Below are 14,860 nucleotides of genomic sequence, written 5' to 3' on the forward strand. Positions count from 1 at the left end.
CTCTGTGACTTTTTTGGGGTGTGTGTGTGTGAATGCTGTCCAGAGACTGTGAATCTGTCAAGCCCCTCTCTTCCAGTGTTTCTTATCCTAGCTGTTCCCCATCCAGGATTCCCCAGCTTCTGCCTTCTGAACTATGTCCCTCTGCAAACCACTGTTCCAAATCTAGACTGTCCTCCTGCTCCTGGGAAGATTCAGGATCCGGATCACGAGCAGGGGAAGGAGGAGTGTTCACCCCTGTGTTCATGTCAAGCCTAAAGGGGACCCACCAAGGTCTCCTAAAGCTTGGCTTCCACCCCTTCCTGATTGGCCAGTTGATCACCATGTGTTTGCCCCAGCTCCTCCACAAATAGCTCCTTACCCCCCAAATAGCTCCGCCCTTGACACCACATGATCCTCCTCCAGCTTCCTCACATACAGCGCAGACATCTGTAGGGAGGAGACTTTTGCGTTTATAGTAGTATGCATAATGGGTTTCCTGGGATGTGGAACGCTGAAAGATAGAGGTCTGGTCGTGATTACTTGTAGCAATGGGAGATTGTTCGCAGTGATGGATGTGATACACTTCAGATAAATTACTGCATGAGATAAATTACCACTTTGCCAAAACCACAAGAGTACTTCATATCTCAGCATTTTGCCAGATTTTTCCTGCCAAAACCACAAAGTCATTTCTTCTTCATTTACTAGTTCTTATCAGAGTGACCTCCCCTCTGTTACTCTCTGGTAACAGAGAGTTTTGTTAATCAATTTTAATCACTAACTGTTTGCTGTTCACCTGTGAGTGGAAAGGGGTGGGCTTTGCAAATCAAGAGTCTATGACAGTAATTAATTAATCTTGGAAAAATATCTCAAATCTTCACTTCCACCATCTGAATGACAGAGACTGTGAACCAAAAAGAATATGGTGCATATCATAATCTCATTTGGCATATACTTTCCATTGCGGGCCTTGTGTCTTATGCACTAGCATTCAGCATGGAAGCGATGGAAATTTAACAAGCAGAGCTGAATCCATTTCCGTCAAATAATTAATTTCTGTCAAATAAAACTTTCTCAAGCTGTCCCAAATTCATATATAAATTCTGCTCTGAAGGCCACTCAGACACTCAAAATCCTCTTGATGTACTCCAAGATACATTTGCATGGCAAAATCACAGGAACTACAGGCCCTGGTTCCTTAACATGGACAACAACATTGTGCTGAAGAACTTGGAGACAGTGACTTTGATTTTCCCTCTGTGCCACTGACCCAAAACTAAGTGGTACAGCAGAATCTGGAAGAACAGCTCTTGCTGGGAAGCAAGCCGTGCCCTGTGTCCCCTTGGACCTGGAGAAAGAAATATGACCCCCTGCCTGTTAGCAATTTCACTCCTCCGATCCTGCAGGTGAGATTGTTGTAAATCACACGCCCGTCTGGGGCGAGTGTGAGAAAGGGAAGACAGTCTTATTTCTTCCTCTTTCATGTACTTTCACTTTTACTTGTGCCTGTTCGTTCTCTCGGAGCTGGAGAGAACGGACACCATTATGCTTTTGTCTGTACATAGTGTGTAAATAAACAGTAGATTAGCTCTACGATGTCTCACTCTTCTTGCTGTGTTATGCCAGAAGATTAGTGTGCATATACCAGCTGGTATATGTCTCTAGGAAGCGCACTGGAAGAGAAGGGAGATGCCTTTTCCAGAGCTGCGCATACCGGAGGACGCTCAGAGTTTCAGGGGGCTTGCAGGCTCACCCCCAGGGCACTTTTCCAACACCTGCCACGCTAGGTGCAGGTCCCCATTCCTCAGAAATGCTGTTAGTCTTATTGGAATTCAATTTGCTTGCCTTCAAATGTTCACCAAGCAGGAATACCCACATTCACCTCCAAAATTCACTAAGGTTAACGCTGGACACTAGGGTGCTATGCAGAGCACTACCAAGCAGGAGGTGAGAGCATGGCTAATTGGAAATTATTGACACTTCACACCACTAAAACACCATGACGCGACAGGGATAGAAGCTGGAGATCTCAAAATGGTTTGCGTCAGCCCTGCTGATTTCACAGGCAAGGTTTCTCTCTATCAAACCCCCTGTCAGTGAGATTACACGAGAAAAGGAAAGAAATGTGATGAAAGACTTGTGGAGGGGGCATGCCTGGAAGCAGCCGTATAATTATTCGCATATGAAGCGGCCCCCAGCAACATTGCTGATCCCCGCCTCCCAAGCAAGCTGAGAGGGAGAATCTTATAGCAGGTTTGTGTTGGAAGGACAAACAAGTAACATCGCGGAGGGAGAAGTATTTACCCTCCGAGCGTACAAAAATAAACAAACCAGTAAATAAGAACTGTATAACCCAATTGCACATTTTACACATGTTAAGTAAAACCAAGTAAACACACCCGGGCAGTAGGAAGGCATTTTTTCATAACTGCATTTTAAACAGGCAGGTCAGATTCCTTGACCAGCTGCATGCCCTGGCCATAAGAAGCTTATTCCTAACCAGCTCAGAGCTCCGTGTTGCTACGGGGAAGATTGTACATCCTCCGTCCAAAAAGAGCTGGCTGGCTGAAATGGCTCTGTGAAGGCTCCAATTGTAGGACACTTCCTTGGAAACAAACTGAATGGAAATCGTGGGGCTTATTCCAAACTGCCTGTGTTAAAAGACTGAGATGCCAGAGCACATATATGGGGCACTCTTTTCTTTTTATTCTATTCCCATGAAATCTAGGTCCGGACGTTCTTTACTTGGGTTGATGTTGGCCTCTGTGCTGTTAGGTACTAAAAAAACCCCCAAACCAAACCAAACCAAACCCAATCTGTTTCACTGTTAAGGAACAAGCTCCAGCCAAACAGCCACCCTCCGATCCCCTGGGAAATCTGGCAAGCCTCATATTGTGCATTTAACATATCTTTAAGGAGCGTGGAGGAACAGTCTGTTTTGCCTTCTGTGGTTTAGTTCCTCTGGGTGTGCTTCTTATACCTTCCATCTCTGTGTGTGCACTGGAGTAAACAGAAAGCTTTATGGGTTGTTCAACTTGCCGGTATCTATCTATTATAACTAGAAGCAGCTCACTGGGTGGGACAAAACCACAAAGCTAGCTTCCGGGCATGTGGGTCTCTGTTGGTTCCCAGGAGGGAGTGGGGAGGCTGTTGTAGTGTAAACTCTACAATGAAACCAACCTAACACTCTTTCATGTGTGAGCCAACTTCTTTTCAACCTAGCTCCTCACCTTCTCTTCTGGTTAGCAACAGCACCCCACCTATCAGGAACATAGCTTCCAAGTCTCCCGTATTCCCCGGGAACCCCCCGTTTTTCCAGCTGTTCCCAGCTGAAAAAACAGATTTTTTTTGTTTTTCCCCGGTTTATTCTGGCGCGGCGGACATTTTGGAACTGGGCGGAGCATGCTCAGAAGCGACTTTTGATGCTGCTTTGCCCAGTTCCAAAATGGCTGCAGCGTGACTTCTGGTGTGGCGGCCATTTTGGAACAGGGCAGAGAAGCATCAAAAGTCACTTCTGAGCATGCTCCGCCCAGTTCCAAAATGGCGGCAGCGCTACTTCCGGTCTGCTACTTCCGGTCCAGTCCCTTATTTCTCAGGCCGGAACTTGGCAGGTATGATCAGGAAGTTAGCGTAGGGGCTCCCCATCACTCAGCAAGCCACTTCTTGTAACTTTATTTCTAACTAAGAGGCAGCCGCTCTTACACAGAATCAAGTTGGAAGGTACCCTGAGGAACATCTAGTCCACCCCCTGCAATGCAGGAAAGTGCAGCTCTCCCGTATGGGGATCAAACCTGCAACCTTGGTGTTTATCAGCGCCATGCTCTAACCAACTGAGCTATCATAATCCTACCTGACTCCGATGAGTGCTGCCCTCCAAGCTGAGCCTACAGAGAGATGGGAATCTAGATAATTACTCCGCTCCTGGGGCCCACAGACAATCAGGATCGTTTTAACTCAAAGCACAGCACATTCTATTGTGCTAGTGAGAATCCTTTTGCTGGTGCAATAGTTAAATGCAACCCATCATGTGGCTCTTCCCAAATGTCACTGAAGTCATGGAGCATGTGGATCTAATCAGGATGGGAGGGATTTCTATTGAATGGTTGATTTTTCATTATGATGACAAAGGACTCCCAACATACACTACCTTTTCGCAACCAATACCTCTGTCCATTGTCCAAACTGGTTGTTGAAATATCTCCTTGATGCCTCTCCCCACCTCTGTTTCAACTGCTGATCCAGTAATGAATCTTTTTGAAGAGTTTTGCTTCAAAAAAACTCTTTGATTCCTTCCTACATCAAATGCCAAAGATAAAGGCACTGTAGCAATGGATTTCAACATGCAGCGCAGCCAGTTATTGCTGGTGACATGCCAAGTGTATCTTGAAAAATTTCGTACCATCTGCACACAGTCAATACCTCTAACTATTGTTCAAATTGGCCATTGATTCTCCTCTCTGCGTCTTCCAATTGACAACTCGGAGTTGGATCTTTATGGAGTTGTACTTTAAAAAGTCCTCATATATTCTTCCACACCTAGCTTTATTAAAATTAGTGTAAAAGCGAGGAAACTGTTGGCTACAGTTCTACCTCCCCTACACACACAATTGTGCAGTGTGGCTTTCATTTTTTTTTTAAAAAAAGGTGACAGTTTTTCATGACAGTTTTGTTTAATCTGCATATTTACTTAGTCCTGTATCTGTAACTAATTTTCTGCCAACTGTGACAGAAGTCAGGCTTGCTGATATTTAAATGTGTCACGGCCATTACATTTTCTTCAACCCAAAGAACATTTTCCTTCAGCATTTCTTCCCACACCTGTATTTGTTTGTTGTTATTTTCAAAGAAATCGAAGCCATTTTCTGCTCTTCAGAGTTAAATGCGCTTAAAACTATTGTTCTGATCTGCCAGATATTCAAGATCACATAAATTCAAAGTGTGTGTGTGTGTGTGTGTGTGCAATCCAACAACAAAATAGCAAGAGCCGAAACCAAATACAAAATAGCAAGAGCCGAAACCAATACTCTCATCAGAATACACTTCTTTTAAAATAAAAGAAAACTTTCACACGTTGCCTAAAAGTAAATAATGCACTTGTCAGCAGTACTACTCTGGGCAGGGAATTCCAGTGACTAGGTGTCACCGTGAAAAAATCTTTATGCCGTTGAAAAGAAATTGCAAAGCAGTTTCTCAGCCAGATTGTGCACGTGAGATAAAAGATATAATTTAAGGTTATATTGGGCCATTTAGATCTTTAAAGGTAATAGCCACCTCCTTGAATTAAGCCTGGAATCTCCTTGACTTAAGCATGGAATGAACTTGGAAGCCATCCAAAATGATGACACCCTTCTGGTTCACACTATGTTAGTAACAATACTTGCAGTCTAGTTCTAGGCACATTTAAGCAGAAGTGGCTCCCTAGGTGACGCAGAGTCACTGGCAAAGTGGTCATTGTTGCCAACCAAAGGGAAGAGGAGGAAAGGGGTGACAGCAGGAAGGTTAACATGATGCAAATGCATTGGTGGAATCAAGTTGGAGCTGCCGCCATTTTCTTTTACACTTCCCAGCTTCTCCACTGCTTCCCTTCCCAGGAAGCAATGGCAACCCACTTCTGGAGGTACTGGCTCTGACCCATTCAGTAAGCTGCTTCTGTGTGGAACTAAGTCACTCTGTCTTCAGTTAGGCTTGGTCACGGTATATTCAAGTGCCTAGAATTGCAGGCTAAGGTCAGATCCAAAGAACTGCTTAGACCAGATAGAGGAGCTCTTCAGGAACTGGCCCAAGGGTCCATCTAGTCTGCTTCCAATAGTAATTGACCAGATGTCTCTACAAAGTCCATAAGTAGGTCTTGAACAGCCATAGTTTCATTATATGGACAGTCGAGGTTTCAAATAGAATAGAATAGAATAGAATAATAATTTATTGTCCAAGTACCAACATACTTGGAATTTTGCTTCAGCTACATTGCAATGTAAACGTACTTTATACAAACAATGTTGCACAATACAATAGCACTGCAAAGGAACCCCACCCATAACTGGCCTCTACTTCTGCTACACAATTACGAATTTAACAGTTTGATGGCACAAGGCGAAAAAACTGTTCCTGTGCCTAGCCGTTTTTGTGTATAGAGACCTGTAGCGACGTCCAGATGGAAGTAAATCAAACAAATGATGACCGGGATGCAAAGGATCTGCGACAATTCGCTCTGCTCTCTTCCTAGCTCATTGGAGCCTTTTCTTGTTCATCTTGGAGGCTGTGCCATACCAATAGAATTACAGAGAACGGTTTCAATGATACCTCTGTAAAATTGTAAAATTTACCTATGAAAGCTAACAGTCACCAATAGCCATGTTGGGGGGGGGGACTCTCCTAGAATAGGAAATCAATTGAGAAAGGGTGGCAGTGTTTTCTTTCATAGTGGGAAAATTGTAGGCAATCATATTGGGGGTGGATATACGCACTAAATAAGGGAGGGGAAAGGGTTGGTTTTTTTAGCTTCTTAAAAGATATCAGTATTCAATGAGCAATGGTGCAATTGTAACCATGTCTACCCAACTGCAACAAAACATGTCTCTCCAGTCTCTACGACCACAGCAGGAACTGTAACCTTCCAAAACTCTGACTTCACCCCCAAAGATCCACTCCTCCATTGTCTCCCAATATAGACTGATGCCAACTACTCAGAAGTAAGTCCTATTGATTTAAATGGGACTTATCCTCTGGTAAGTTGGGCTTTGATTGCAGCCTCAACCATTAGAGCTTTGAAATATGCTGTCAAATTCACTACGCAAATAAACCATGAATAGAGTCCGTAGTCAACTGCTGTTCTTTATTTTAGTGCTGAAATTGTAAGCGCATTGATTTCAGGTTGTTGAAACATTTTCTAACTGCATTCTAACTCTATTAACCTTGTGTACATGTAGGGTCTTTTTCTCTGCCAGCTTACTGTTTTCTTTTTCTTTTCTTTTTAAATCATACACCAAATGTCTATCTGCTATGATCCACAAAAATGTGCCAGAGAGAGAGAGGGGGGGGGGAGAGAGGAGTGACCAAATACATATATACTGTAGATTTAAAAAATGCAAACTTTGAAGGATGGCTGTGTTTGTTTCCATTCAGAAAGCACAGATTAGGGAGGTTTACCTTTAAGTCCAAGCTGAATCACATTTCTCCCCCACCGCTGTTTGAACACCCCAAATCTGGAGATAAATCCAGGTTGTGAGATTTTCATAAGCCTGGGTAGGTTTTTCAAACCATGGAAATACATGTACAACATGTGTCCTCAGGCAGATTCTCAAGAGGTTCTTTTGTCTCTTTAATGTATTTTGTATTTCGCTCGGTAACTCCAGGCACTTGATAAATAACAAATATTGTTATTACATGGATCGTACATGACACAATTGTGCATTCCACATGACAAGCCGAATGGAACACCAGCAAAACTAAGAATACATCTTTGATTGAATCCCCAAGAAATAGGAACAGATACACCAGATGTTTAGATAAAATCATGAGGTTTGTTGATGCCGTTGCAGATAATTATGATGGTGATACAGATCATAATGGTAATGGTGATGGCATACTGCAACTTCATCAATATTCACAGCTTTGCTCATATAATTTCTACATCTCTCATGGGGAATTGAATTACCATAATATATCAGCTGTGCTCCACATCTGCCTGCTGAAAATAAGAATAAAACCAAATCCCTCCATATATGACAGTTTTGCTGAGTCAGGCCTGTTACATCTGCTTTTACCCCCTTGATGAACACAGGAAACGCTCATGAGCCAACGTTGAATTGGCTGAGTCTAAAGGTGGTCACCTTGAATGAAGAAAGGGTTTCGGGCATGGAGATATGCTTGCTGATTGGCTTGGGGCTCTGTCCCATTGTCCTCACACAATGAACCATTCAGACTCAGCCAATCATGATTGGGTTGATGCACATTTCATCATTAAGGGGGTGGAGCTAGTCCCGCCTGTTCCCAAAGGCCACTTCATGTGTTCACCAGCTATGAACACCAGTCCTCCAGATTGCTACCTCAGCAGGAGAAAAGGTATCAGTTGGGTGGGAAAGGCCTACACAACAAGGACAGACAATTCATTCTATTCCTGAATCATGACACTTTCACATATGTTCACCCTTGCATCAATTTCTTGCCATGTCTTCATAAACACACACAGAAGTGTGCATGCACACAAAAGCTCATACCAATAACAAACTTAGTTGGTCTCTAAGCTGCTACTGGAAGGAATTTTTTTATTATTTTGTTTCGACTATGGCAGACCAACATGGCTACCTACCTGTAACTAGAACACACACACACTGTACAACAATTACAGACCCTCCAAGTGTCCCTATTTTCCAGGGATAGTCCCAGATTTACAGAATCTGCCCTGGTTTCTGGTTTGATCCCGGAATGTCCCGCTTTTCCTTAGGTCACATCCCTATTTTCATCGGAGAAATGTTGGAGGGTATGGAGTTATCTGACCCCCGAACCATCTGATAGCAGCCCTGTATAGGGAATTATTAAAATGTTTTTATCTATGTTGGAAGCTGCCCATAGTGGCTGGAGCAACCCAGTCAGATGGGCGGCGGAGTATACATAGTAAAACAACAACAACAACGTCCCTATTTTCCTCAGATAAATGTTGGAGGATATGAAATTACCATTGGATTTCACATTTCTAAATGAACTTTTCCCCAAACTACACATTTTAAATGCAGTTTGGTGCTTATTTGGAGTTGCGAACTGTACAGTGATCATAATTATGCTGAATCTTATCTCCTTTCTACTAATCTGGTGATGCCCCTCACACCCTTGATGTATTTCCTGGCCTGGGAGGAAGGTGGAGGTGGCAACTGAACATCTGCTTGACCAGAGAGCAGATAATATGCTTCTGCTCTCGGTACACACTTACCACCGTTAATTCCTCTGCTAACTGATTTATAAACAAGCCTCCCGGACATGATTTATATAACAACATCTAAACAATAGGCGATTCTTTAAAAGTGTATTGCACTTTCCTGGATCTATTTAGACTGGCACCCTTCCCAACGACATGAGCCAGGGTCCCATTCTCTGAATTTTAATGGAGAGATAAAGAGAAAAGGAACGCTTTTGCTGGTGGCATTGCAACATACTCTCAGATTTAATCTGTGGATTGAATGAACACCACCAGTTTTCCCCATCTGACTGTTAATCGTTTTTAAATGTGCCTGTAATCGATAAAATAGACCCAAAGGCCTAAAGAGCAGCCAGTATTTATAAACAAGCGAGTCAGAAAAGCCGGCTGCTGGGAGGGGAAAAAAAAATTAGCGAGTCAGCTGAAATATCCTAATTGCTTTCCAAAAGCAGTTTTCAAATACTACATTGACTCTCAGCTTACATCTTACATCTTTCATTTATATTCTGAGGTGAAATGACATCCTGACAGCCATTTCCTTCTTAATATATTTTTTTAACTAGAGACCCATTTGAAGGTCAGGCAAATATAGACTGTTTTCACTTTTTTATGAGTAAGTGTATTTAATATTTTAGAGAACATCAGAGAACAAATTAATGTACCTTCAACTATATTCAGAGTATAATTGGAGCCACTGGTTTAGAAAATCAGTCATGGGTGATAATTAGTCTTGTATTTTTACTCAACTTACAAAACCTCTGACAAATTTGGAAAAAATTCTTTTGCAAGCTCCTATTGAGTCATTGGAGAGTTTCTGCCCTCCCTGGGGAATACTCAGTGAAACGGCCACTCCAATTTGAGGATAAATTTCCACAAACCTTTGGTGCAAGTGCGGATCCAGGCAGAGGGCCTTCTCGGTAGTGGCACCCACCCTGTGGAATGCCCTCCCACTAGAGGTCAAAGAGAACAACAATTACCAGACCTTTAGAAGGCATCTCAAGGCAGCCCTGTTTAGGGAAGCTTTTAATGTTTGATGGATTTCTGTATTTTAATGTTTGATGGATTTCTGTATTTTAGAATTTCTGTTTTGTTGGAAGCCGCCCAGAGTGGCTGGGGGAACCCAGCCAGATGGGCGGGGTATAAATAATAAATTATTATTATTATTATTATTATTATTATTATTATTATTAATATTATTATTATTTTTACATTATGGAAGGAAGCAATGGACCTGTCCCCTGCTCCTTTCATTTCTTCTTCTTTCACTGGTTCTTTCATGCTGCAATATGAACAGTAGTTTCATTCCGCATTAACTAAGCCCAAAATCCTCAGAAGGAAGCTTTCAGAGGAAAATATAACCGCCGGCAATTAAAATCGATGGGACTTAAAATTTATTAACTTTGGCTAGAACCTGACCCACATATGCCAATGTAATTTACCTCTCTGCCCACAGTACATTCAATGACCCTGTCCCACAACTGCACCACCTAAAAATAGCATGGAGAACTTTTAGTTCAATCCTTGTTTCTTCTGCAAAATAGCAAACATTTTGTGGCTGGGAAATGTGAATTCCCAGTGGATAATATGACAACACTGCCATACCAACAACAACAACAACAACAACAACAACAACAACAACAACAACTTTATTATTTATGCCCCATACACCTGACTCGGTTGCCCCAGATACTCTGGACGGCTTCCAACATATATAAAACCATAATAAAACATTATGGAAAAAAATCCCTATTCAGAGCTGCCTTCGGATGTATTCTAAAGTTTGTAAAGCAACTTTTCTCCTTGGCTCGTGGGTCGCATAACTCCATACTCTCCAACATTTCTCCAATGAAAATTATTATTATTATTAATAATAATAAAATAATTTATTATTTATACCCTGCCCATCTGGCTGGGTTTCCCCAGCCACTCTGGGCGGCTTCCAACAGAAAAGTGAAATAAAATAATCTATTAAACATTAAAAGCCTCCCTAGACAGGGCTGCCTTCAGATGTCTTCTAAAAATTTGGTAGCTGTTTTTCTCCTTGACATTTGATGGGAGGGCGTTCCACAGGGCAGGCGCCACCACCGAGAAGGCCCTCTGCCTGGTTCCCTGCAACTTGGCTTCTCGCAATGAGGGAACCGCCAGAAGGCCCTCAGTACTGGACCTCAGTGTCCGGGCAGAACGATGGGGGCGGAGACACTCCTTCAGGTATACTGGACCAAGGCCATTTAAGGCTTTAGAGGTCAGCACCAACACTTTGAACTGTGCTCGGAAACGTACTGGGAGCCAATGTAGATCTATCAAGACCAGTGTTATGTGGTCTCGGCGGCCGCTCCCAGTCACCAGTCTAGCTGTCGCATTCTGGATTAGTTGTAGTTTCCGGGTCACCTTCAAAGGTAGCCCCACGTAGAACACATTGCAGTAATCCAAGTGGGAGATAACTAGAGCATGCACCACTCTGGCGAGACAGTCTGCAGGAAGGTAGGGTCTCAGCCTGCGTATCAGATGGAGCTGATAGACAGCTGCCCTGGACACAGAATTGACCTGTGCCTCCATGGACAGCTGTGAGTCCAAAATGACTCCCAGGCTGTGCACCTGGTCCTTCAGGGGCACAGTTACCCCATTCAGGACCAGGGAGTCCTCCACACCTGCCCGCCTCCTGTACATAGGGATGTACTAAGGAAAAGCGGGACATCCTGGGATCAAATCAGAAACTGGGATAGGTCCTTTAAATTCAGGACTGCTGCAGCAAAATAGAGGGTCTTCATAGTGTGCCATTCTCAGAAACTCTTCTGCATCTTGTGGTACCTGATTCTAAGCAGCCACCTGCAATCTGACTCTCTGCTCTCAGAGATCCAACAGATACACCTGGTTGCTACCTATTGCTTGTTGATCAGGCTGTCCCCTCAGACCCTTTGTACTATCCTATAGCTTCTCTGCCTGGCCTGTAAGAAAAAAGGCCCATATTTCCAGCTATCCTTGATCACGCAGCCATCACAATTACGGTCGCTTGCTGTAGGGTACTGCAGTATCTGGAAATGCCGGGCTCTCAAGTACTGAAGTCCTTGAGGCAAGATAATACAGAATTTGTGAATATGGATGGTTTTGGTTTCATGGGGAAGGATGTCTTCAAAATACTTGATGACAGGATATTGTTTCAGTGTCATGGAGCCAGTTGTCTGCCTGAATGCACATTTGTTCAGGCTGTAGAGATGAATAAAATATAAAGCTGGAAGATGTGGATAGGTGACTAATTGTTTGTGGCAGTTGTTAGAGACTTGATGGCAGGCAAATGCCCAGCATATGCTCATTTAATGGACTCGCTCCAGCCATTTTTAAGGCCCATTGATGCCAATGGAAGAGATATAAGCACATTCTTACGCTCTCAGTTAAAATCAATGAAACTTTACATTTCATAACTTTGGCTGAAATCTGACTCTACTAATGCAATGTTTGCACATGAAATATCTGAATTATTTAATAAATCTTTGCCTGAAATTGAAATACTACCAGACTAATTTTATGAGATTTCTGTATCCGAGAGACACTTCACATGAAGAAGATGATGATGATGTTGACAGCACAGATCTCTCCATGAATCATATTCAGGTCTGTGCTGAGCTGCAAGAACTTTTGGCTTGTGTCCTTGATAGACTTCAGGATTGTGAAATGAGTTCCAATAACTTGTAAAGGGTTGATCTTTTTAAAAGTAAACATTTAAAAACAAAACAAAAAAAATCCTTCCAGCAGCCCCTGGAATGATTTTTTATTTTTTTATATATTTATTTTATTTTGTTTCGACTACGTCAGACCAACACGGCTACCTACCTGTATTTAAAAACAATTTAAGCATCAAGCCTCTGTATATTTATGAGTATGGGATTGTGAACTTAGATTGTTCATGCCTTCACAGTAGCAATTCAATCCATGTTTGGGGGGGAAATAATGGTGATTCTGTGATTCTGTTACTAAAATAATCTCAACACAATATATTGATTTTCCCCCCTTACACTCATTTTTTTAAAAAAAATATATCCACGCTTTCCAGGTTTGTATCCCACTCACATCATTTAAATAACAGAATTCACTTAACAGCAGATATAGGGTTGATGTGTGATAAGAGAACATATGGTCTGCACTATCATTAAAAGGTAAAAAAAAGTAAAGGACCCCTGACAGTTAAGTTCAGTCATGAACAACTCTGGAGTTGCGGCGCTCATCTCGCTTTACTGGCCAAGGGAGCCGATGTTTGTCCGCAGACACTCCCCCCCCCCCTCTCCCAATGAGCTCCACTCACTTTTGATAGTATTGTTGTTGCTTGGCCTATATTAACTTGCAATGCACCTGCACTATTATTTTTAGATTGGCCCTAAATCCCTATAGGTGGGTGCTGACATTGCTTTTGTTTTTCCTTGACACTGTAGCCTGGTGTCCCTAGACTTGCAGAATGACATCATTTGGCCATAACAATTTATCATTGTGATGACATTTTAACAGCCTAAAGTGCTAGCATTACAATGTCAAGATGACAGAATGAGATAAAAAACCCCCCCTGTAAATGCTGAGAAGCTAATTTTCTACATTTCATTTTATTTCCCCTCCTGTAAAGAAAAGGTTCAGAGAATCAGATACATGCATTTTATTTCCTTTTTGAAATCAGTACTCAAAATAACCTAGAGGTCCTTCCTGATAGCAGCCAGGATTCTGTAGGCCAGACAGGGAAAATGTTGGTTAAAGTGAGATTTAGAGAAAATTTGGAAGGTCCTCCTCAGGCAGAGCATCTGCAGGAATTTTGAGAACGATGAAAACAGTTCCATCAAGCATAGCAAAATCCCCAGGGGAAGGGAGTCATCCACACATTTCTCTTGATAACAAATTTCCACCTTAAAGCAAAAATTCAAGGTGAGTTTAAAGGTTCTTCCTCAGGGAAAACATCTGCAGAAATGTCAGTGGTAGTTTGAAGAATTCCAAGTAGTCTAGGGATTTCTCAAGTGGATTGCACACATCTTTATGCAACGATGAAGGAAGATAAAATAGTCCTCATTTATCCGCTGCAAGGATGGGCAACTTTTTTACCCCAGGGTTCACATTTCATGGGTCAGAATCTACACACTCACCAAGGGTAGACACATGCATGAGTTGCCCAAGGCACAGAGTCCCCCACAACAGAGCACTCAACCACTCTGCCGCCCCTTATATTTATCCCTAAAACAACTAATTTATTATTTCATTCAAAATATTCATATGTTCAAAGTGGCTCAGTTGGTAGAGCATGAGACTCTTAATCTCACGGCTGTGGGTTCGAGCCTCATGTTAAGAGAAAAGATTCCTGTATTGCAGAGGGTTGGACTAGAAGATTCCTGTGGTCCCTCTCAACTCTCCAATTCTGTGATTCTACAATGTGCTGCCTTTTGGGAGTACTGTACACTCTTTTGAGGCGGTTTGCAATAAAAAAAAACATAAATACAGTAAAAAGAAATAAAACACTGAGACACACACTGTCCTCCACACACAAACATTTATGCAAGCTCTCTCCACATACACTATTCAGCATTCCTGTTGCAGATAAAGTTGCAGTGACAGTTATTTGCTTGCACACAATAGCTGCATTAGTGCTGCCACTGTATTTTATTGCACAAACACCCCACTGTAACACACACACACACACAAACAGGTCAACACAGGAGACAGTGGAGTGCAATTATTATTATTATTATTATTATTATTATTATTATTATTATTATTACACACACACACACACACACCTCAGGTTACAAATGCCTCAGGTTACAATCTCCGCTAACCTGTAAGAGTTACCTTGAGTTGAGAACTTTGCCCCAGGATGAGAATGGAAATTGTGTGCCAGCGGCGCAGCGGCAGCAAGAGGCCCCATTAGCGAAAGCGCACCTCGTTAAGAACAGTTTCAGGTTAAGAACGGACCTCCGGAACGAATTAAGTTCGTAACTAGAG

At 42.4% G+C, this 14,860-nt stretch overlaps 1 protein-coding gene across 2 annotated transcripts in view; it reads right to left on the reverse strand.

The window, feature by feature from the left end:
• Positions 1-14,860, reverse strand: part of BRINP3 (BMP/retinoic acid inducible neural specific 3) — a 229,375-nt gene that overhangs the window by 128,267 nt on the left and 86,248 nt on the right. The gene's annotated exons all lie outside the window — the stretch shown is intronic.

The sequence above is a fragment of the Zootoca vivipara genome, chromosome 7 (genome assembly GCF_963506605.1).
Source record: "Zootoca vivipara chromosome 7, rZooViv1.1, whole genome shotgun sequence".
Lineage (NCBI taxonomy): Eukaryota > Metazoa > Chordata > Lepidosauria > Squamata > Lacertidae > Zootoca > Zootoca vivipara.